General features: G+C 42.0%; 1 protein-coding gene and 1 pseudogene across 5 annotated transcripts in view; one reads left to right on the top strand and one right to left on the bottom strand.

The window, feature by feature from the left end:
* MCTP1 (multiple C2 and transmembrane domain containing 1) overlaps positions 1–22,505 on the bottom strand; it is a 566,686-nt gene that overhangs the window by 528,743 nt on the left and 15,438 nt on the right. The gene's annotated exons all lie outside the window — the stretch shown is intronic.
* On the top strand, positions 1,277–21,123 carry LOC311608830 (tubulin polyglutamylase complex subunit 2-like; annotated as a pseudogene). Its single transcript has 2 exons — positions 1,277–1,310; positions 19,968–21,123. The product of its transcript is annotated as a tubulin polyglutamylase complex subunit 2-like (transcript).

Genomic DNA, 22,505 nt, shown 5'->3' with positions numbered 1-22,505 from the left:
CTCTGACTCTTGACATTCCTCAATTACCTGGAGTTTTTTGTGTAGGGTTGAGGCCTGGTGGGCTTTCCCGCTCCATTTTAACATGTCTACTGTTGTTGTCCTAAGGATACATTATTGGCACACATACCTTGGTGGTAATGAACAGCTCCCTAATTGGATTTAAGACCTATTCAGCTAGAAGGAAATTATGCCTCTTGTACTGCAAAAGTAACCACCTACTCAGAGATATTAAAGTCATGCATCTTGGAGGAGAACCTATAGCTGCCACTTTATTAAACAAGCATGATCCCTAACTACACTAAACATTTGCCTTCACACTCACAGATAAGTGTAGTCCTTTCCTCTCATCAAGAAAACTTTTCTTTGCAATAGACAGAGATGACCACAGAAAACTACAACCAGACAAAAGGCAGAGTTGTGCAGCCCACTCTCAGTTCTGTGACTTAGCCAAGCTACTTGCGTCTGAGCACTGTGGCACTAACTTGTACACAATTACAACATCATCAATAATTTTGTTCATTGTGGGCTATAATCCGTTAGAGTATCATGAAGGTTTTTTTTTTTTAATCTGCTGCAACTAAAAGATAGAATGGAAATCATCAGTAGATATTATCATAATAAGTGTCTCAAAACTTTCGGATTTTTTTAAGTATGTGCAGGTATAAATTTGAGTATGAAATCTGGCATTAAAACATTTTCTAATAGGCATATTGAACAATAAAAATGTGAACACCATTGTTCTTGCAAATTAATAGGGTGGTAGATTAATAGATAAGTTAGAAGATCTTGTAATTGTAAGTATTTACCAAAAGGTGAATGAGTTACCTTCTCTATACAGTAAATTCAAGATAAGCAAGCACACTGTAATAGCATCTGCAACTGTGTACAAACCGAATGCCTGAGCCACAGCCGGTCTTCAGTAAGTAATTAATGTAAGGGAAAGAAAGGAAGCAGACACAGAAAAGGGCAAGAGAATTTACCTAAATTTGAAAGAATTAGTAGGACTTGAGAGATTTTGAAAGAGTAAGCAGGATTATTAGAATTTATTTTTCAATTTCTTGTCCATAAAAAAAAATAGCTTGAAAGAAAGAAAACATAAACCTTTCTATTTAGACGGAAATGAGAAAATGAGTGACATTGGAAATCCAGATGCCCCCATGTTCACTGACCTCACTACTACTTATGTGACTCTTGAGGTCATGGGTCTTACGTCTGAGGCTAGAAAAGTACACTGAACAAGCTAAATTGTGCTGATGAGGGGGTCTTTGCGACCACCATGGCCACAGTAACAGTCCGAGGGAAACAAGAAGGTAGCTTGGCCTAACACAACTAAGTAGCTGGCGTTGGTTCAAACTATAGGCATCTGACCTCAAGTACTCTAGTTTAGATATACTTAAGCTTAGCACAATTTGATGAAAATTTTTCTAGGTAATAATTAACTCCATCCCATGTGCACAATAAAGCTTCAGCCATGACTACATTGAAACCCTTTGTAAAGCTCATGTGACATCGTCCATAAAGATAGGCTCTATAAATTGACAAGCCCAGTTAGGGTCTGGGGAAGGATCAGGTGTTATCTCGGCCACAGAGATAGCACAAAGGTTGCCAGGCTACTAACCACACACCCTCCTGGCCTTCTGGATAAAAATCAGGTTATATGCGTCTCCCTTTGAGGAAACAACAGTGTGTGTTTTAACATTGTTGGTTCTCCTAGTGCTCAGCTATGAGCATGAGGACATTTGTGTGTCCCACATACTGAGGTCATCTTTTTCTTACAAAACACAAAATTGGGAATTGTGGTCCATGCTTTGTATTTCAAACAAACTTTACTTAAAATGGAGGATCGACGGGACTGGAAATTAAAGGACAAAGTTAATCTCCAGTCAATCTTCTGGGTGTCTGAACGTCTTAGGAATTCCTCTAGGCAGGCACTCAGTTAAAAGCCAGGACAGGGAAAACTGGTTCACCTAGAACCTAGATCCCTGCTGTCCACTCAAGAGCAAAGATGCTCTTAAAGGGCCAGATAACACTTGGATCTCTGATGCTAAGAAATGTCCACAAAGGCCATTTGGACAGGACATGCTCTCATCATTTTAAATCCTTCCTCCTCTGCTCTCTTCCATGAAAATTCTTGAAAAAGAAAAAAATAAGGAGAAAATACAGGGAATAAAATTAAGTGACTGTTTCTTTCCTGACAAGTGTTTAGTATCTCCATATGTTGTTCTCTGTCTGGTGGGAGCTCAGGTTTTGTTGGTGCTCTCACAAGAACCTCAACCCCATCAAGCATGAAACTGGAAGTGCACGCTCTGCTCCAGGGTGGTGTAAGGGCAAAACTAATGCCATATCCTACATGTAATTTATATTCTGCATTTAGTACCATGTTCTGTATGAGAACTTGTCCTCCAGGTGACTTTCACTTCTTCCTGCATTCTGGGAAAGACCACACACTGCCATAAACTAGACCTGGCAGCAGTTTCCAGAGACTCCACAGGAGTGATTAGATAGAATTAGCTCCCAATATTCCTCTGAGATAAAAAAAGAAAATTTCCCTTCCAGACTCAGCCTTCACCCAACCTGCCTGAAGGTCGACATTCCTGTGACCCACAGCTTTCCCTTGGGATCCAGCCTCCACCCAATCTGAACCCACCAATGAGTTGCTTTAGACTACTGTTACCAAAATCTGCCCAGCCTACGAATATTAAAAACCCTAAGAGTCTTGTGTTTGGGGCCGCCTCTCCCCAAAGTGTAGGTCGACCCCAGTGCACTGGATCAATAAACCTCTTGCTTTTGCATCGAGCGGGTCTCTGACTCTGGTTTGGGGTCTCCCAGGAAGTGAAATTCAGATTGCATGCCGGAGTCTTACATTTGGTGCATTGGCTGGGAATCGAGGCCCCCTTCTGAGAGAAGGAGACTGTGGATCAGAGGAACAGCCCAAGCTCAGAAACCAGGTACCACGGCTGTCTGTGTCTGTGTCTTTCTGTTTTACTTTCAGTTTTCTCACGAGCACCAGGGAAAGGTTGAGGCCTCCAGTAAGGGGGTTCAAGTCCCTCATCAGGAGACAGGGTTTGAGGCCCCGCCAGGGTAGTCTATACAGTGGGCAGACATGCTAACAACGCCAAGAACACAGGGAGTCTGGAAGATGCTCCAACTGCCCCGGAGGGAGTCGAGAGGACGCCATTCCTTTTTGAGGTTGAACAAAGTCCGGGTAGCAGACGGCCCAGTGAGAGTTTTCAGTGGTTAACTCACCAGTGGCAGTGGTGAATTATTTGTCTCAGTGTTGTGTGTCTTTTCGCTTGTGGACTTGGACTGACGATATTTTTGGGTGTAATGTTGATTGAGACTGATGGACAGAAGGAAGAGACAGACAACCTCAAATTTAGGAGACAAAGTGAGTCGCTCCCACAGCACGGCAGTTGCTAATGTCTCAATACCTGTATGCATCAGGAAATGTGATTTTCTTCGTTAGTGCTTTGTTTCGTTTCTTTTCTTTCTTTCTTTCTTTCTTTCTTTCTTTCTTTTTTTTTTTTTTTTCTGTCTTTGTGTGACTCTTGTGACTAAGAATGTTTTGTAGAATTTCCAGACTTGTTTTTTGTGATTCAGGCAGAGCCCAGTTACAGGATAGGCTGCTTTGAGTTTGGTTTCTGGCAAAATGTAACAGAGCCCTCTGGCTCTCAGGACAATAGCCATTCTGAATTTTGGTTCTTTTCTCTTGCCACACCAGTACATTTCTATGTGTCGTTGTTTTGTGTTTCTGATTGCTTGTAACATTCGTTTTTGTGTTTCTGTTTGCTTGTAAACATCTCAGTTCTAGAAACATCTCAGGTCTCAAGCATGGCAGCTTGAATCTAGTGGCTCCCACCTCCCACTTGAATACTCAGCTGCTGCTGAGTCCTTGGTAGAGAGGCCTGCCCCAAGCAGGACCCCTGAGGCTATTGTATCCTTGCTGTTTCAAAACACGTGAATCCTCAGCCAGCAGCAGCACGCCCTGCTCCCCACGCACTTGTGCTCTCTGACTTGAATGTGCATCATTAGGAGAGAGGTGGAAACAGGATTGCTAGGGTCTGCCACCACTTGTGCTAAACAAGCACCAAGATGTCACAGGAAATGCAGGGCTTTGGGGGGCGGCTGCTGTTTGGCATTGGTGAAAGCTTTTTTCAGCTTGCAGTTTGCTTGAAAGCCTGCTCTTCTCCCCGCCCCCCAATATGGTACAGTGACCACCTGACCTAGGACCCCATGGTTTCCGATGGGGAAAGCCCCAGCTCTTGCCTGTATCGATTGGGTTCAACAGGTGACAAAGGTACTTTTCCTTGAAATTACATCTAGAGAAAGTTTTGTCGGCCTATCTTAAAATGTATTAATGTATGTGGCCATTATATGTTTGGTTTTAAATGTATAAATTTATTATGTTCTGTACACCTTGCTTATAAATGACTGGTTATTGAATATGGCTAACAAAAAAATTTTTAACATCTGTAACAAAGGTAAACTTGTAAGGTAGAGTTGGAGCCACTCTAAGCAGCAAGGGGCATAAGCCAACAGGTTTCTAAAGGCACTTTTTTTTCCTTTATTAATTTATTCTTGTTACATCTCAATGGTTATCCCATCCCTTGTATCCTCCCCTTCTTCCCTCCCTCACATTTTCCCCTCCCCTATGACTGTTCCTGAGGGGGATTACCTCCCCCTGTACATGTTCATAGGGTATCAAGTCTCTTCTTGGTAACCTGCTGTCCTTCCTCTGAGTGCCACCAGGTCTCTCCCTCCAGGGGATATGGTCAAAGGTGAGGCACTAGAGTATGTGAGAAAGTAATATCCCACTCTCCACTCTACTGTGGAGAGTGTTCTGTCCATTGGCTAGATCTGGGTAGGGGTTTAAGGTTTACCACCTGTATTGTCCTTGGCTGGTGCCTTAGTTTGAGCGGGACCCCTGAGCCCAAATCTGCCTATCATAATGTTCGACTTTTTTTTTTTTTTTTTTTTTTTTTTTTTTAGTTTTTCGAGACAGGGTTTCTCTATGTAGCCTTGGCTGTCCTGGACTCTCTTTGTAGACCAGGCTGGCCTCGAACTATCTGCCTGCCTCTGCCTCCCGAGTGCTGGGATTAAAGGCGTGCACCACCACACCCGGCTCTCTAAAGGCACTTTTAAATTAAGGTTTTCATGTAATTAATTATTGTCCCATACTTAAAACTAGACTTATAAAGGATAGGATTTAAAACAATGTTTCTTTAATGAGGTATTAAAGCTTCACCTCTAGGTTATATAGCTTAAGAGTATACTGTGAACTCTTATCTAAAGATTTGAATTTGTTTATATGGTTTGATTATTAAAATTCAGTTTCAAATGCTTGTTTAGAACATATATGTGTATATGTGTTTGTAACACAGATGTTTCTAGATAGCAACCATGTGGACCACATAATCTGTAGCCTGCCATGTGACTCCACCATCTCGAGATAGCTCATGGTATATGGCAGTAATTTTACAGCCTCTTGGTCCTAATGAGCTCTGCTTGTTATAAAGTTCAATTCAGATTAACAGACTGCAGTATTGCAAACTTGGGAAATAGGTAATTCTAAAAGATACTTTTAAGCTAAAGACATCAGGCCTCTTTCAGAAGCCAGCAACCTTATTGCAATAGACCCTGAGAAGAGCAGTTTAGCTGAAGAACACGGTATGGACTTCAAAATAGCATTTATGATTATGTTCAAGGACCTCAAAGGGGATATGAAAAAAATACCTTAATGAAGACTGTAAAAACACAAACTATTGAATAAAATAAAGAAAATAGTTCAATACATTAAGTAAATTTAAAAAAGAAATAGAATCACTAAAAAATGCCAAACTAATATAAAACTAGATGAAAGTGTTAGTATGTCAAACAAAAACCTAAGACAAACAGAGTCAAAGACAGGGCAGAGACAAATTGGAATATTGAAGACAAGGCATAAGAAATGGATATCTCAGTCAAAATTAAAGCAAAAACCAAACACAAACAAACAAACTCCAGGCACAAAAACATCAGAAAATCTGGGGCACTATGGAAAAAGCAAACCTGTGACTTAATAGGCATTCAGGAAGAAGCACCCAGGTCAAAGGCCCAAAAGATACTTTAGAGAGCTATAGCAGAAACATTCTCCAAAATAAGGAAAGTGAACGTCTATCAAAGTAAAAGAAATATACAGAGCACCAAAAAGATGGGACCAAAAAAGAAACTCCCCATAACATGTAATAGTCAAATGTTAAATGTACAGAGCAAAGAAATCTACTAAAAGCTACAAGGGAAAAAGATCAAGGCACACAGGGCCATTAGGATACCACCTGTCTTTGTCATCTGAAAACCAAAAGGCCCTGAGCAGATGTCCCACGTGTTCAGAGAGATGACAGACACTAGCCCAGAAAACCTAGCAAAATTATCAGTCACGTCAATGGAAAAAACTATGTCATGGTAAAATCAAATTTTAACAATGTTTAGCTACCAACTCAGCTCTACAGAATAGAAGGAAAACTTCAGTCTAAAGAGGTTAGCCCCCTTCCCAAGCTTACAAGGAATAAATAATTCCAGAACAGCAAATGAAAAGAGGTGGGAAAATACCCATACCATTAGAACAAAATAAAAGGTATCAATAAGCACTGCTAATAAAGTACTCTTAATGCTAGTTGGCTCAATTCTCCACTTAAAAAAGGCAGACTAACAGAATGGATTTGAAAATAGGATCCATTGCTCTGCTGCATCCAAGAAACAGCATTCTCAACCTGTGGGTCGAGACCCCTTGGGGGTCAAACAACCGTTTCACAGGGGTTGCCTTAGACCATAGGAAAACACGTATTTGAGAATTGCACTTCTGTATCCAAGCAGGTCTGCCATGTAGCTGCATGCAGGTGTGATAACATCACCATGCCAACCCCATCACATACACCCTGAACAAATACAGGTGTATGTGGCAGGGTTAGCATCATAAAGTGCATAGTTAGAGAGGAGCATTATTGGCTGTAAAATAACACTTCATGAATTATAATTACTGGATAATGTGAAGTCTACTGCATATATATATATATATATATATATATATATATATATAAAACGTAGATACTGTGATTGATGTAAATACTGCCCCCTTGTGATAATAACAGGTATGTTTAGAATGGTAAATCATGGGAAACTTTAATGAACTGTATTGACTGAACTATGCTATTATTACATATTATTTTCACTAGGAAATCACCCCATGACAATGTATTGTGTAGATAAGAACATTAGGAAAAGAAAACACAGTGGCAATATTTTTACAGCATGGTTTTACCTCAATAGTTACAGCAGGAATTAAGAAACCACAACATGTTATTTGTTGTTGTGAAGACCTATCAAGAGAAACAACCTATGAAGCCAAAATAAAATGCCATGTTGACAGCGAGCATCTGAGCTTTGCTGGCAAGGAGACCAACTATTTTAGAAGCAAAGCTGATGGTGGCAGGTACCACCAACAAAACATAGCAGCCATGGAAGCTTCAGACACAGAACAACCAGAGCTATGAAACCTCACACCACTGCTGAGGATTTACTGTTGTCAGCAGCCAAAGTTATGATCAGAGATGAATTTGTTATGCAGTTGAGTACAGATTCCTTATCTAGTGACATGACACCGTCCACAGAAAAATGGACGACAAGTCTTCTGATAGCCCTGTTCAGGTAACCCAGGAAAGTAAATCTGCCCCACTTCCAATATTTAGTGTCTGGCTTGACGAATGCACAGATGTTGCTAACTGTTCACAGTTACTGGTTTGCATGAGGTATACTAATGATGGCAACTTTAAAGATGAGTTTTTTTTTCTGCAAACCTCTTGAAACACCAACTACTTCACATTATGTATCTGACATAGTTGGCTCATTTTCTGAAAGAAAATAAGATCTCTTGGGATAAGGTTCATGATGTTTGCACAGATGTTGCTGTTCCAGCTGTGTTAGGATTTCAATGTTTGGTACTGAATGAGTCACTGAAACCATCAGAACCCACTGCATGATTCATTGGTAAATATAGCAACGAAGATGCAGCCACAAGAGTTACAAGAAGTAATGAAAAGCGCCATAAGGTCTTTCCATTTTATTTGTTCATTTGTTTTGTTTTTCCAGACGAGGGTTTTGTTTTTTTGTGGTCCTGGATGTACTGGAACTAGCTCTGTAGACCAGACTGACTCCCAGAGATCAGCCTGCCTCTGTTGAAATTAAAAGTGTCAATGCTGTAAGATGAACACTTTCAGCAGTCAACTGTTTTCACAACTGTGCAACAAGTTGGATGTGCCAAAGAAAGTTCTGCTATTTCACACGGAAGAGATATGGTTGTCAAGAGGAAAACACGTGGTTTTGAGCTTCATTACCAAGAAAAGTTTTTTTAAATCAGAAAGCAAGACCCTAGTTTGAAACACTTCTGAGTGAGAAAACTGAATTGAGGAAAATAACTTACTTGGTTGACATCTGTGCCATCTTGAATAAGCTAAATTTATCACTGCAAGGACCAAATGATCTGAAAAGATCCGATCATTCCAAATGGAACTTCAGCTTTGGAAAAAAGTGAAGAAAGGAAGAAGGAAAGATAGAAAAAGGAAAGGAATGAAGGCAAGAAGAAAGAAAAGAATGTATCAAAATACAATTTATATATTGCCCACCTCATCTGTTTTCTTTGAGGAACACGACACTGAGCCAGACCAAGGGACTACAATGACAACTTCAGCAAAAGAACACATGAATTTTATCATATTTTCCAAATCTGGCTGACACCCCGTTAGCACTCTCTGGATCCTTACCCTAGTCAAAGCTGAAGATATTCCTGAGACAGCACAAGAGGAGTTCCCTGAGCTCACTAACAACGAAAAAGTGAGATCTGATTTCTCCACAATGCCAGCTAAAAACTTCCGGAGCAAGTGTTTGCAGTCATACCCTGCTCTGTCTAAGGCTGTGTTGTACCTTCTTCTTCCATCTCCAACAACATATCTTTGTGAAACAGGGTTTTCCAGCTTGTTGGTTGGTTATCAAGTCTACATACAGAAGTAGACTCGTTGAAGAAGATGATCTTTGTTGTGGTCTTGCAAAGACTGCTCCCACAAACTTCTGATCTTCTGAGGAAGAAGCAATCTCAACCTTCTCAATAACTTTGGCTTTTTACTCATACTTTCACAAAATGTAGCAATGCTGTTTACTGTTGTTATATTAAGACTATTTATTACCCATGCTACACCATGCTTCAAGGCAAATATTCATTTATTTGTAATTGTAAATAAGTATTTTTACAATATATAATTATATATTGTTTTGTGATCAGTCACTATTCCTTAATTATGCCCAATTTGTAACAAAGAAAATACATCCCCATATCTACATTACATGACAGTAGCAAAATTCCAGTTATGAAATAGCAACAAAAATAATTTTATGGTTGGGGTCACCATATAACATGAGGAACATCTACTCCAACAAGGCCACATCTCCTAATCTTTCCCAGCTGTTCTCCAAATCGGAACCATGTATTCAAATATATGAGCCTATAGGGTTGCTTTGTCCAGCCTTAATATGAGGGCAGAGACTGAGATACTTTGGAGCACTCAGTCCTAAATAGGATGTCTTCATGGAATCTCTCCTGTCGAGGGATGGTCTTGGGTACTGTGTATTCATATGCTGATTTCTATGCCCTGAGATCTGGTTGCAGTCTGGATGTGGGCATTGGCACTTCTATGAAGAATCTCTTCTATCAATATTGTATTAAGAATGTTCCCTAATTATCCCTGACTTTGAAATTTGCAGGCAAATGATAGAAATAGAAATGATCATCCTGAGTGAGGTAACCCAGGCCCAGAGAGACATGCATGGTATATAATCACTTTATAAGTGGATACAAGTAAAGGAATAATAATCTGAGTAAATTATAATTTTTAAAAACTGCTCAACACCCAATAACTGGGCAGAGGAGATAGGAAAGCTGGACTTTAGATCCCAGTGAGGGGTACAGAGTGGGAGTCAAGAGGCATGAGGTCACCTTGAGGAGGTAACCATGAGGAGGACACCATGAGGATAAAGATGAAACAGGAGTGGCCATGGTGAAACTACATGGCAGGTAAAAAGACATACGGCTAGAAAGTGGTCCAGACCAGCATAGACATTTCAGAAATAATATGTTTTTAGTACCTGTTATAGATCCCAAATAATTGACAAGGAGACATAATTATTCAACAAACTTTAAGCACTATAGCTGGGCAGATATTGACCTAGTTTAGCCCATCTATACTAGTCTGGTTATTTCCCAGCCACGTGCCCCATGCTACTTGCCATCTGTTGGCATACTTTTAACCAACTATTTTTATTCTGGGCTTCCTTAAATCTCTTTCTCCCTACTCTACCCCAATCCTTTCCAACACCCCAACACCAGGTAGGGGAGAAAGAAGGTTAGTGGGGAGAGGGGGGCATAGTTTCCCTTAGCTACTTCCTGCTATTTAGGGTCATCGGGTTGCTTGGAGCAAGTCCAATCTTCGTTTCAGGATAACTCCAACCTCTTATAGTCAAAGGGCATCAACAGAAACCACTAGCAGCAGGGAGAAGCACCAGCAGCTTCTTCTTTCTCAGAGCCCTCCGTCTCCATGTGGATCTGGCTTTTATCGACACTGACAAAGACCACGCCCCTGAACGAGGTAATTCACAGATGACAAACATCACATGCCCTCTAAGGAGGCAGCTATCAGCTGTAGACAAAACTGAAGCAGCCTCCAAATCCCATACCTGGGATTAAAACAAACAAAAAAAAAAACCATGTTTACATATAAACCAGAACTTCCACAACAGCTATCTTTGTCTCCCCTTGACTGTTTCTGCTCTATTTTTGTTCTTATGGTGAACTCCTCATGGCTACCTCTCTCCTTTTTAATTTTTTTTAAGATTTGAATTCAGGGTTGTATGTGGAAGGAAAAAATGGTCCAAAGATCATAAAACCGATTCTTCAAGACTGTGGAAATTTGAGTAAGAATGTTGCCCCCACAGATTCATATATCTGAATGCTTGGCCCACAGTTAGTGGAACTGCTTTGTAAAGAGTAGGCGGTGTGGCCATGTAGGGTAGGTGTGTCCCTGGGTGGGGCGTGAGGTTTCGAAAGCCATGACAGGCCCAGGCACACTCACTGTCTGTCCCTCCCTCTCACTCGCTCCCTCTTCCTCTTTCTCTGTCTTTCTGCCCGTTGCCTGGGGGTCAGGATGCAAAGCTCTCAGCTACTCCTTTAGCATCGCGCCTTTCTGCTTCCAGACATGTTGATCATGAACTAAACCTTCAAAACTGTAAGCAAGACCCCAATGAAATGCTTTCTTTTATATGTGTTGCCTTGGTCATGGTGTCTCATCACAGTAATAGAAGAGTAAATAAGAACTAGATGTAACAGGGTTGGTGTGCTCATGAGTTCACAGAGCAGGTGGCAGTGCTCACAAGACCTGCACAGGTACAAGGCAGTTGTGTGACATGAGAAAAAGGACATGGGGTACCACTCCTAAGCAGGAAACTATGCCATTGCTATATGAGAGCAAAGGGAAAACCATTTTCTCCAGTGGGCTCTAACTGGGTAGGTCGACTACACTCCAGGGTAGGTTCCATGGCCAGGAATGTTGGCCAGCACATAAGGAACTTCATGTGAACACTGTGTTTCTTTTTCTTTTAAAACTGCTTTTGTGTTTTACTGGCGTTTGCCTGTGTGTGTGTGTGTGTGTGTGTGTGTGTGTGTGTGTGTGTGTTTCTTTTTTTGTTATTGTGGCAATTTTCTGTTGTTTTTCTTTTTAATAGAGATAGAACATTCAGTTAGATGGGTGTGTAAACAGGATCTGGGAGAAATTAGAGAGGAAAAAAAATTAAGCTCTATGCTTTAAAAGTGTGGCATAACTGGAAGGACCATGAAAAAGCATGATAAAGCCACTGGAGACACAGGGTCCAGAACCATCCGGAACATCTAGGCCATATTGGTCAGTGACCTTTAAAGGAGACCAACATTCACTTTATTTTATAACCTTAGTAATATTGTTCAGTAAGAGTACATTTTATATTTGCATATAGTTTCCTGAAATATGTATTTAATTTTTTATAAGTCAAATTACAGAAAAACCATTAAACAAATCTCATATATGATGAGGGAGATATAGTCAAAATTATGAAAGCTGAAATTTAGGAAACTCTGGCATATCACATAATAATGTTCAATAGCGAACAGGGGTTCTCCTTTCTCATATCCTCTCTGGCATTTTTGGAGAAAATACAAAGTGGGATAGCCACTTTAAAAATCAGTGTAAAGATTTCTTAAGAAGATATAAATAGATCCACCTTATGACCCAGCTATACCACTCCTGGTCATAAATCCAACAGTCTCTATATCTTACTACACATATTCATCCCTACTCTATTGACAATAGCTAGGATATGGAAACAAGCTATATTTCCATCAACTGAGCATGAGTAATGGAAGTTTGGTTCGAATACACCATGGAATTTTATTCATCGGTAAAGAAAAATGAAGTAGCTGGGTGCAGTGGCCCACATCCGCAATCCTAGGCAGAACTCTGGGGAGGAGGGGGAGGCAGAGGCAGATTTGAAACCAGCCTGGTCTACACAGTGAGTACAGCACATTCAGGGCTACACAGAGACACCCTGTCTCAAAACAAAAACAAACAACAACAAAAAAGGAAAGGAAGAAGGAAGGAAGGAAGGAAGGAAGGAAGGAAGGAAGGAAGGAAGGAAGGAAATAGACATAACAAGGTTGGTGTGCACATGAGTTCACAGAGCTGGTGGCAGCGCTCACAAGACGTGCACAGGTGCAAGGCAGTTGTGTGACATGAGAATAAGGACATGGGGTACCACTCCTAAGCAGGAAACTATTTGCCATTGCTATATGACAGCAAAGGGAGAACAGTGACTAACACAATTTTCTTAGTTCATAGAATTCTTATATTTGATACCTAACGGCTGTTTCCTGATCTTTGCTGGGGCAAATATATGAGGAACTATCGGGAGCTAGTTACTTCAGGTGCTTTGATTGTTGTTTTCTGCAGCCTTGAGTCTCCAGCCACATTGTGATCTCATGGCTGGAAGAAAAGAGAATACCCCTCACTTTAGTGTTTGGTGGCTTTTAATGCTAGTTGTTTAAAAAAAAATTAATTTTTCATGATTTTTTTTCTTTTGGTAGTATTGTCAATCTCCATTTGGCTTCACCGTACTCTGGTGCCACCTAATGCTCAACGTCTCTGTCATATCTGTTCTTCTTTATCCTCCGTGAATATTATTTTAAGCCTGGGTGTAACCCTGCAACGAAACTTCCCCTGATTGTTTCAAAATGTCCATCTGCCACCAAGCCCTTCAGAACTGTCGCCACTGTTTCCATGACATTTAAATTGTTTCTTCCCAAAACTTACAGATCACTGCAAGAAATTCAGCAACAGTGTCAGCCAGAGCTCCTTGCCAATACGGAGTATGGTATAAGCTGTGTGTAGACACGGTACTGAAATCCCCCCAGAGACATGGGAAGTCCTGGAGGTGAAACTGCAGCTGCCCCAAACTGAAGATGGCAATTGGGCCTTTATAAACCTGTCACACAGTTATTGGCCCTTGGCTGAACACAGCTATGTTGAGGCTATTCCCTGAGGGAGGCCAAAGGCAGGTGGTTTCTTGTGGCCAATGGCAATTCCCTGTGGAAGTATATCTGTGAAGCCATCATGGCCCACAACGAACAGCAACACAAGGGGATGTGAACAGAGCATCACACTCGTGAGTGAAGGTCACGTGAGTGAAGCTCTCATTAAGGCTCTGCCTTCACAAGTTCGTCTTAGATGAGAGAAATGCCACCCTTAAAAATGAGGTCTAACATCCAGTCTCCTGGAGCACATAATTCACTGTGGGTCCAGAGTGGCTAGTGGAAGTAAGTGTCGGGCAGTCTCAGCTCTAGCTTTCTATAATGCAGGCATTCTGCAAAAAGTTTAAAAGATGCCCAAAGCAAGCTAAGCACCGTGACAGACATTTGTAGTCCTGGCCCTTGGTAAGTGGAGGCAGGAGAACAAGAAGTTCAAAGCATCAGCTACGCATCAAGTTCAGGGGCCCTCGGGCTACATAAGAAGACCTTGTCTCAAAGCAAACAGTCCAATAAAAAAAGATACCCAAGGCACTGAAATGTTCAATGATTGCACCTGTTTGTACAAAGTGGGAAGAAATGAAACATAAAGATTTTCACAATCTTAAGTGACTAGTAACTCATAAGGACCCCTAAGTCAGTACTCAACACAGAAATCCAGGGAAGGACAGTGGGAATGGCTGATAGCTGGAAATTGCCATAAATTGAGCAGTTTAGTCTTTCTGTTTAAAGCATGAAAGATAACATTCCTGTAAAATATAGGTACCAATGGGAGAAATGCTCAAGCCGACAAGATATTTAAGGCTACAGTTGTATTAGCTCCCTAGTATATCCTTTGTAACAAAATGAAATAGTAAAGCTTCACAATAAATATGTAAAATTAAGTATGGAATGGCTTATAGCATGTCATCCTGCCTTACCTAATAGTTTGAAAAGTAGAATTTTTTTTCCTCATACGAGAAAGTTGTATAGGACTCAATTCAATTTGACACTCATAAGGTCATCTACCATTTACAAGGCACAAACAAAGCAGAGGAAAGAACCACCAGTGACTCTCCCGAGACCTTCCACTTGAAGACGTGACACAGAGAAGTGGTGCGACGGACTTATCTAGGAAGCCCAGGCAGCTGCTGACTTCCTGAACTGGGGAGGGTCCAGGAGCAAGTTAGAACATTATCTTCTCACAGTTTCACTTGCCCGAGGAAGCAACACCAAACGGAACAGTCTACCTGCGAAAGAGGATGCCTAGTGAAGAACTAGGGAAGGAAGGAATTGGGGAGACAAAGACAGAGAGGCTTGGACCCACTCCCCTGGCCTTTCCAGACAGGAGCCAACACTGCCCTCCCATGATGACTGGAGCTCTGTTAGGAAGAGACTGACCCATTCCTGAGACCTGGGCTCTAATGGAGACTTCTCGAATGTCCCCATCATCACGTAGAAACACAGTGTGCTTCCGTCATCCCTGAGCCTCACTCATCCTGCTGGCAGGACACACGCAGCCAATCCCTGTCGCAGGTCAGTCAGCTGGCTCTGGCATACCAAAAGCATCCTTCTGCAGGGAATGTCTCACGCCACCTGGCCTCTACTCAAGTCCTTCTCCTATGTCGCTACCCCAAGCAGAGACTCGGGCTTCAAGTAAGGCCCGGCCAAGGCTGGGCTTAGTTCACTTATTTTAAAGAAGCAATTACATTTCCATTCATCAGCACCCAGAACACGAATGCTCAGATCCACATCCCACTAAATCATCTATCTCTCGGGTTTAGAAACTCTTCATTTTCACTGGTGCCCTTTTCTCACAAACGTAAGCTTCCATATTTCCTAGCATATTTACTTCTAAGAAGGCTATGAAATAGTAATGGGCAGAGAGCTCTATGAGGACAAATTCACACTACAGGTAGACAAACCAGAGGAGCTGGGCCAGCATTGAAAATAGAGGTAATTAAGTCTCTGAATTTATCCCCCCGAGAAAAGGAACTTTTCTGGTTTTATTATCAGCAGGGCGTCTATGCTGTGTCTAAGATGAGCAATCTCTGGATCGCAGGAGACCGGAGTCTCCAGAAATGACATGTTTCTGTTCCCTGTGTGTGGCTGGTACTCAGCAAATGCTGTTGCCTGGCAAGGCTTGGTAACAAGGCCCTTTCTACTGGCTGTCTCGTCCTCTGATGAAGGAATCTCACTTGTCTCACTCTCAGACCCCAAGAAACAGTCACTATGTAAAAATGTCTAAGAAGGAATCAAGAATCACCTTCTACAAAACAAAACGTTAATTAAAAAGAAACTCCAATTGGGGGTCAAATTAGGGCTCCACCTGTACCTCTGTCTCTTCCATAAATAGTACGGTCGGCAGCTGCCTTCCGCTTCGTGGGCACATTGCAGCTCTCCTTCAGAGGCTAGTTTCCATGTTGCTGTCAGGATCAGTCCATCCGGAGTGGGCGATGGATGACTGATGCTTTAATCATTAATTAAGAACTAATTAAGTTACTTTACTTTGTGGTGCTGGTGGTTAAACTTAAGGCTCCAAACCTGCTAGGCAAGGGCACAAGTTCTCCTACTTTTTAGGAGGTATGGTTTTGTTAAGTTGCCCAAAGAGGCCTTGAATCCCAGGAACCTTCAGCCTTAACCTCTGGAGAAACTGGGTTACAGGACTGAGCCATCGGGTGGGTTAGGTTTAAGCCTTGTATGTTAATGAAGGTATCTTTTTTTTCTGTTCACTTACTCTTCTCTGTTATAATACATGCTGACCCCTACACAGCCTCCCCTCCCTCCACCCCTCCCAGCCCCTCTTACCTCCTAGCTCCCCAGGTCCACCACTCCTCTGTTTCCCTTCAGAGAAGAGCAGAGCTCCCAATGATATCAACCAAACATAGCATAACAAGATTCAGTGAGACATAGTAGTAGGAAAGGTGTCCCCCGAGCAAGTGAAAGAGTCAGAGACACCCCACTTTTTTGTAATGGAGCTCTCTTAATTTCGTGAGAAACACCACTTATGTCCTTTCAACACTGAGGTACCAACAGAGGGTTCTGGACTCCATGGGGTGGAAGTCAGGATCTTCCTTCAGTGAAAGAATGATATACAATTTAATTTCATATGCATTTTTGTTTCTTAGGGAGGATGTATGTGTGTGTGTGTGTGTGTGTGTGTGTGTGTGTGTGTGTGTGTATATATATATATATATATATATATATATATATATATTCATTAACTTAGGAAAAGGGTGCTTGTAACCAGAGAGAATTACTACTATATCTATTCCCTGTTTCAAAAGTAAAGTGCTGTAACTCAAGAAAAATGGTAAAAACAAACAAACAAACAAACAAACAAAAAACAAATTCTATCTCCCACTATGAGCTAAACATAGGTAAGTTATATAAATTATTAGTGCCCTATTAATTTGGGCAGGGCTTCTGCCACTGGGTGGCTTCTACTAGGTGTCACCTCCCACTCCAGATGGCAGTCATGCCTGGGCATTAGGAAGCCTATGCTGCCCGACTGTTGGTCATCAGTGCAGCTGGCTGAGAAGGCCATAGCACAGAGCGGCAGGCTGGGCACAGCTGATACGGTATCTGAGTAGTGAGTTACAGGACCGGCTGGAATGCAGCCCCTGAGCACTTGTACGGTGGTGGGCAGGCTGGCTCATGTTGCCACTTACAATCTTAGTTGGTTTTCAAACTGTAGTGTCTGTGAGAAATGTTGCTGTTCCCTCCTTTCCATGGTGTGGCCCTGTTGAATAACTGTGATAGTGTGCTCCTGTACTTCAAGGTTTCTTTTTCTAGTTGAAAGCACTCCTGAAAATCAGCTTCATAAATGAGAATATAAGCCATACATGAAAATGTAAGTGTAAAACCTTATGTTTGAGAAAACAGACAGATTATAAAACCTCTGTCTCCTTCACTGTGCTTTAGAGCAGTTCAACAAACATTCTACCTAATCACTCCAAAGTTATATTGATAACACTCATTTTTCCTTTATTGAAAACATTTTTTCTCATATAATATATCCTGATTACAGTTTTTCCCTCCATCTTCTCCTTCCAGCTCCTCCACACCTCCCCTCCCATCTGGATCTACTCTCTTTCTGTCTCATTAAAAACAAACAAACAAACAAACAGGCTTTTATGGGATAATAATAAAATAAAACTTAAAAAGATAAAACTAAATTGGAACTGGACAACAAACAAACAGAAGGGAAAGAGCCTGAGAGAGGGCACATGAAACAGTCAGGAATTGCATAAAAACAGTAAACTGGAAGCCATAATACATACACAAAAAAATCTGTAGGGCAAAATGAGAGAAGAATGTGTGTGTGCACATATATGTTCTTTAAAATATATTTAAATATATTTTTAAAAATAGGACAAAATTAATTTAAAAAATAAAAAGAGCCTGGTATGACATTATGAAACAAGAAACCTCTGAAGATGCCAGGCAGCAGTGATCTTAAAGGATAAAGCTCCTTACAAAATCCATTTCCAAAGTTCTTCATTTCCCTCTATGCTAACTTCAGGAGGAAAGCTGAAACCACATTTAAAAAAAAAGTTTTCATAGCTCTAACACTCAGATCACTGAGCTAAGCCTGATTCCCAATTCTCCCACCCCTGGGCTCTGAAATGTGTGTCAGAGAGAATCTGTCCCCTGGCCACTGGTAACAGGACATCGGATTGCCTCCTCTGCATCCCTCTGACGTCCAGAAAGATGCTTTCCAGGTGGAGAGAGATTTGCATCTACTTAGGTTTCTAGTTCTGTTATGCTAGTTCTAAATATCAGACTCTAATTGAGAAAGGAGCCCCAGGCTACTTCTCTACAGGACAATCCTACATGGACAACATGACTCTATACACAGCAGTGAACAGGACACCCTGCTAAAACCAGAGTCATGAGCTTTCCTGAACCCCAGCCCAAATATCTGGGCTTGAATACTTGTAGAAGTCTGAAATCTCCCCACAACTGAAAAAGCGCTGGTCTCTGCCAGGAGCTGTCCACCTACCGATCAATACATGGTCACCAAATTCCAGCTGCTCAGGCAATCCCTAAGTGCCTTCTGCCGTAACCACCGTTCCTTGACCCAGAACCTTCTGCTACATCGCTCTTTCTACTCTTGCCCTGCATCGGGCCAATTCATACTCACACTCTGCATTTTGCTCAAGAATCTCACTTCTCCAAAACATTCCTCATTTGGGAAAGCCTTCTTCTCTCGAGATTATGCTAGGACCTCTCACAATACGTCAGTATAGTTTTTGCCTTCGGAATGAGTTATCACAACTGTAACTTGTGATGATTTTTATAGTAATTTGTGATATAGGAGATGCTTCTTCTACTACATCATAAGCTCAATAAGAGCAGAAACTAGTCCGTACGTTACTTTAGCAAAGTATTTCCAAGATGCGATACCTGCCATAGGTTAGACAGCTCATAAATATTTGTGGAAGGGGATGAGATGAGTTGCTAAAACCATTGTTTTTGGATCGGATGATCTTCCAGCTATACATATTTGTATCTGGGACTAATTCATAGTATGAAAAAATTAACTAGATTGTTTTTTCATTTCCAAGACATCAAGAAAGTAGTTGTTACATGATAACACTCAAGAGCAGGCTGAGCAGTTATTCAGTGCTGAGACAAGCTTTATAATATAACTGGGCTCCTGAGTTTTAGCACCAGACACATAGGTACACATAGGCCCTGAGAAGCTGGAATAACTCGGGGAACTTCTTCTCCACTGACTCGTATGAAATGAAGCTAGAACTCCTACACAATGCATTGTGGAGGAATGCTAAGTGAATGCAACAACCATCAATAAAGCGCTGTTTAGCCAATCAGCTGGGCAGAAGGACAGGAAGTGGAAGGCGGGACTTCCTGGAGGAGAGGAGAAAAGTTTGACGGTTGGAGCGGGCGGGGTTTGGACGGTTGGAGGAGGACAGTGGGAACAGGACTTGGACTGGCCCAGGGGTCATAGTGGCAAGTGTTTGGAATATATGTATGTTATAAGGTTTAGAGTAGTTTGTTTAGTTTACGAGTGGATTAGAATCAGGTCAGACTCTGCCCGGCAAAGTGCTGGCAGCTTTAAAGTACGTTTTAGTCTCTCTGTGTCTGTTATTTGCTTTGTAGGCCAAACGGATACAAAATACTGTAACAATGCCTTCTCAATGAATTAGACATCTTCAGGGAATAACTAGATGCTCAGAAAACTAATTATTTTCTGTCCAGAGATAGAAACCACTACACTAATGATAGCTTCATCCTCACAGAGTGTAATAACAAAATCTGAACTCAGAAGAATTATTTAAGAAATCCCTTTGTGAGCTTTGAATCAACCCTAAAAAGAAATAAATCTTCCAAGTGGGGTCAGAATATCAGCCCGCAAACCAGCTCCCAGCTACGCCCGGCACTACGGCTGCCACCCGAGAAGTTGAACCCGGTATCGCCAGCATCCTAGAGTCTTCCTCAGGTGTGACAGAGGTGAGAATAATAGAAAAGCTGCCTGCTGGGAGTCATAGGATTTCTTCATGAGAACAGGAAAACAATCGTGTGATGCCTGAGGACGTGAGGAACTTGTACTAGATGACCAATGGTTTTCCCGTGACCTGGACTGGGGAGCTGGATGAGCGTGTCTCTCCACTGGGAAGCGTGGTGACTGACGGCATTTCAGAACTGACCCAGCTCATTCAGTCGGCCGTGCACTCACTTCCTAACGCACCAACTCAGGCTCACCTGGAGGATGATACAAGAACGCAATGAAGACCAGCCCCAGAGAAGCCGCCCTTTGACTGTCACAGTGAGATATCTGAGCTGGACTTGAGCAATGGACATGGGAAAGTTTGCCTTGGAACCTGGATTAGGTCATGACATTGAAAGCTGGTTCCCGGACAGAGAGCACTATACTGGCATTTTCTCACAGATACCTTTACCGCCTACTACTGCTTGCTCACCACCCTGCTCGCCTGCCCCGGTGGCAGTATGCCTTCCCCAGCTATGGCATTAGCCCACAAGCCAAGCAGTGGCTCAACACGCACAAACCCATCACCTACCACAACCACACAAACCTGCTCACAGACAAGGCTGATTCATTTGTGAGCAAGCAGGACCCCAGCAGAGTGTTCAAGAGCAAGAACAAGATCCTAATCCCCCAAAATGAAAGGGCCTGTGCAGCCAGTGTCCAGAAAGGGACCGGGCCCTTAGATCCTCCTACCTTCCTCCGGCTCAGACAAATCCATTAACCTTAAAGCAATAGTAACAACACACAGATACCCTGGGGTGCCCCCACCTATAAACACTGTGACTATAGGCATTCTCCTGAGTGACCAAAACCTTAGGCCTTTAATCCCACTGTCAGTAGCTAGGAGTTAGGAGGACCACACTCAATTCTGCCCAAGAATCTTTTCCTCCATAGGTTGTGCCAACACCATCCCCAAAACCAGCTAAGACTTTCAGATGAACCTAGCTTTCTTATGTATGTACCCAGACCTTAACTTCTTAGCAGTGATTACAGAAGTCCCCCCGCCCCAAATAAACCTGTGGCTCTACTCATGAAATATCACTAACGACCAGTCATGTGACCACTTTGGTCATAAAAATTTCACACTCTCAGTTGCATTAGCCACATTCTGAGTATGCACATGACGGTAGATTCCATACTGGACTGCACAGAGAAGGGAGCACTTCTGTCATACAAGTGTTGTGGCCAGAATTCATGCAAATATTTTCATACTCTTCTTCAGATGAGATACTGTTGATGCCTTAGCTTCATGGGCTTTGAGAAAACTCTCTCAAAGACAGTCTTATGCTAATGACCTATATCACAAACACATCTCACTTGAGTCACTTTTTAGTTCCCTATAAAATACCATGTTCCTGATCAGTTTCCTATAAGGAGCTTTGTTTCCAGCTTTGTACTGGTATTTCCACATTTGCCAGAATCCTCTTTAAAAGGGATTGACGCCTGCTTTATCTTATCTGTGAAATCCCCGGGCATTCGCTTACAGGCACAGCCAGTCTGCTCTTAAGAATCCCCAGCTACTTTGCTTATTCACAGTTGAGAGCTGCCTCTCCCAGCTTCCTCTGGCCTAAGCAGTAGGCTGCCTAGAGCAGTGTAGCAGGCCAAGAGGTCTTTGTAGTTTAGTGTCCTGTTAAAAAGGCATTTTTATCATAGAAACACGATGCTAGTAGACACTGAGTCACCCAACATATATGTCTTGTGTCAAATACTAGGCATGTAACAGAATTTCTATGAAGAAAGGCACGACTCTGGTTTTCAGTTAAGAATATCTGGTCCCTCTGCCGTCCTGGCAGTGGGCAGGAGTCACCTATCCAATCGTTCAACGTCCTTCATGGCTGCTACTTTTGTACTGATATTCCTGAGGTAGAATAAAGAGTTCTGAAGAGGGGCAGACTGAAACTCTGTTTGAAAAAAAAAAGGAAAAAGAGAAAAGGAAATAAGATCTACGTTCGTTATTTATTTTTCTCTAACAAACAATTGCCCCTTCTCCAAACTGTGTCTCCAAAAAAAAAAAATGTGGGGAGACTTGGAACTATTGGCTCTGCTGTTGTTACACAAGACCAGGATCTACCATGAGCAATATATTCAGAGCAGTGATGCAGTCTCACTGATCATAGCACAGTGGTATCCCTGGAGCGAATGGCCTTGGTAGTTATGAAATATTTAGTAATGCCAAAGCACTGTGCTTATCATCTCCCAATCATACTTCATCCTCAAGGGAAGTTAAGCCAGGAACTACAGGCAGGAACTGCAGGCAGGACTCTTCAGGCAGGAACTACAGGCAGGAACTGCAGGCAGGAACTACAGGCAGGAACTGCAGGCAGGACTCTTCAGGCAGGCACTACAGGCAGGAAATATAGGTAGGACCTAGAGCAAAGTCTA

The sequence above is a fragment of the Acomys minous genome, assembly GCF_964271855.1.
Source record: "Acomys minous genome assembly, chromosome: 11".
NCBI classification, from domain to species: Eukaryota; Metazoa; Chordata; class Mammalia; order Rodentia; family Muridae; genus Acomys; species Acomys minous.
Note: the sequence above shows the minus strand (reverse complement) of the source record. Positions and strands in the feature narration are given on the sequence as shown.